At 33.1% G+C, this 2,853-nt stretch overlaps 1 pseudogene; it reads left to right on the top strand.

Moving 5' to 3' along the window:
• Positions 1–229: 229 nt before the first annotated feature.
• LOC120257590 lies at positions 230–2,637 on the top strand (annotated as a pseudogene).
• Positions 2,638–2,853: the final 216 nt, after the last annotated feature.

The raw sequence follows: 2,853 nt of genomic DNA, 5'->3' as shown, positions 1-2,853 counted from the left end.
AGTAATGAATTTCCACCACCATTTGCCAAGTAAGGCTTTATTGAATTCCTGAAGATTAAGGATGCCCCAGCCACCCATGCTTCTGGGTCGACAAATTCTGTTCCAAGCAATTAATCTTATCCCCTTAGATCCCAGGTCCGGTCCTTTCCAAAGAAAGTCTCTCCTGATTTTGTCAATGTCATGTATGACCCAGGTAGGAAGTTTGAAAACTGACATCCAATAAACTGGGATGGAAGATAACACAGAGTTGATAAGAGTTAAGCGACCCCCCCAAAGAGAGGTAAATTGCTTTAAATCTGAGATTTTTTAGGGGTTTTTTAATGCTTATATATATGCTCACAAAATACATATATTTATCTAATTTTAAAACATATCGGATAGCTATTTAGAAACATCAAACAGTGGCTCAAGATTAAAGGTCAATAATGAAAACCATATTATTAATATGTTTTTATGTCATTTGATTTGAATCAGTTAAGCAGGTTTTTGTACTTGCCCACCCATAAAATAGCAGATGATTATTAATATATTACTTTTATAACATGATATTTATTTATATATCCATATAATATATATATATATTTTTTTTTGAAAAGATGGATAAATCACTTCTATTGGGACTAAAATGGAGCAAAAATCTCCAAAGAGCGATCGGAAGATGAGAAAGAAGTACAACAGACCACTAGATGTAGTAAAAACAACAGCCAAAATATAAAAACACAACCAAGAGGAGATTAGTATAGTCCCCTCAAAACATTCTTCTTTAGTTATATATTTTACTGTTTATATATATATATATATTTAAAAAATATTTTTTTGAATATATATAGTAAATATATATAAATAAGTACTAATTTTTATTATAATATACAAGAAACCACCATTCATATTTTTAATTTAGCTATAATTATAGGATGGTTAAACCAAAAATATATATATATTTTTACTGTAATCAAATTTTTTGAAAAAAGCATGACCTAATTATTAAAAAATATGATAAGTGCATACAAAAGAAACCCCTGCTGTCTATACACAAAAAAACCCTACACTGTCAGAGAACCTTACTCAACATATGTTGGGTTTATGAAAACGAATGCTTTATCCATATGGTTAGCTCAACTTTTAAACCCTCAACTAATGATAATTTAAGCAAACATATTTTTCCAAAGGTACTAAAGAAAAATGCAAGTAACACTGAATATAGATTGCTGATAAGGAGAACATAAAGACAAATTTCTGTTTTCTTTTAATGTGAAAATTTATGGCTTGCAAAGTTACTCACATTTCTATACATACGTAGCAAGTTTTAATAATAACAAGTTATAAACTATAAATAAAAAATAATAATAATAATTCACAAGGACAAAGATAGATAAAACTATAAATACCAACCTTTGGTTTTTCATATGAACTCTTATCTTTCCCTCCCCCACCGCAGTCACCGTTGGGTCCCTTCCATTATAGCTCCACCGTTGTACTCTTTTCTCTCTCTCTCTCTCTCTCTCTCTCTCTCTCTGTCTCCCAAGATTTGATCTTGTTACCATTTTTTAATTCTATTTCATTCTCTCAACTACTCTATTTTGTATATTTGTTTAAATCTTTGTCTTTCTTTGCTTCACCATGGCAAACTTGCAAGCTCTTTCTTGCTCTATTCTTTCTTCTAAAAATCACTTCTTTGAGTTTTCTACTCGAGAATTTCACATGTTTGTTCAATTTTTGTATTTTGACTTTGGTTTTTGCTTGCTCTATTATTTCTTCTAAAAATCACTTCTTTTTGTATCTTAATATTCTTGATCTCTTCTTAATTATTAGGGTTTTTTTATACCCAAGTGATCTAGCTTTGTTTTGATCTTAATCTGTAGGATTGGTTCAATGAGACTAGAAAGGGTTTCAAGGAATCAAACCTTGCAAAACAATGCATTCATAGGTAATTCATGAGACCAAGTTATGTTGAATCTTTACTATGTGTATATAAAGATAGTTAAGTTACTGATGTTGTTAATGTTTGAGTGCATGTAATGTGTGTATATATGAAGGTACAAGATATACATTGAAGGCAATTCATGGTCAGTGAGTGAAAAGTACATACTGGCTTGTGATTCTTTGACTTTGTTGGTGAAACCAAAATACTATGACTTCTTTACTAGAGATCTCATGCCAATGCACCATTACTGGCCTGTCAGGGATGATCTCAAGTGCCCTTCTATCAAGTTTGCTGTTGAATGGGGTAACAAACACAAGCAAAAGGTAATCATAATGATATGCATTTCTCTTGTCTTTATATATATATATATATATTAATTACTGTGAAACCATAAAAAGGCACAGGCCATGGGAAGAGAAGCTAGTAACTTTATTCAAGAAAACTTGAAGATGGACTATGTTTATGATTATATGTTTCATCTTCTGAATGAGTATGCAAAACTATTGAAATACAAGCCTACATGACCTCCGATAGCCGTCCGATGGTGCTCGGAATCAATGGCGTGCCGTTCGGAAGGATTGGTGATGCAATTTATGATGGAATCAATGGTGAATGTTTCTCATTATGCAAGTCCTTGTGCTTTGCCTCCTCCTTTCAGTCATGTTGAGCTTCTAATGATACTAAGGAGAAAAGCTAACTCTCTATGCGGATGACCTTTTGATCTTCACTTCTGGTGGTTTGGAGGATCTCAGAATCATCAAGCTAATTCTATTCCTGTTCGAGGGTATGTCTGGCCTCCAGGTGAACTTCTCTAAGACGTGTCTTTACTCGGTAAAGAACGGGAGGCTCCCAGATGAGGCGGCTGCGTTGACATTGAACTGTGCTGTTGGGCTGCTCCCGATTCCTTACTTAGGCATTCCAATTTCGAG

Source organism: Dioscorea cayenensis, unplaced genomic scaffold, assembly GCF_009730915.1.
Source record: "Dioscorea cayenensis subsp. rotundata cultivar TDr96_F1 unplaced genomic scaffold, TDr96_F1_v2_PseudoChromosome.rev07_lg8_w22 25.fasta BLBR01002214.1, whole genome shotgun sequence".
In the NCBI taxonomy this organism is placed as follows: Eukaryota; Viridiplantae; Streptophyta; class Magnoliopsida; order Dioscoreales; family Dioscoreaceae; genus Dioscorea; species Dioscorea cayenensis.
This window is presented reverse-complemented; position numbering and strand designations above follow the sequence as displayed.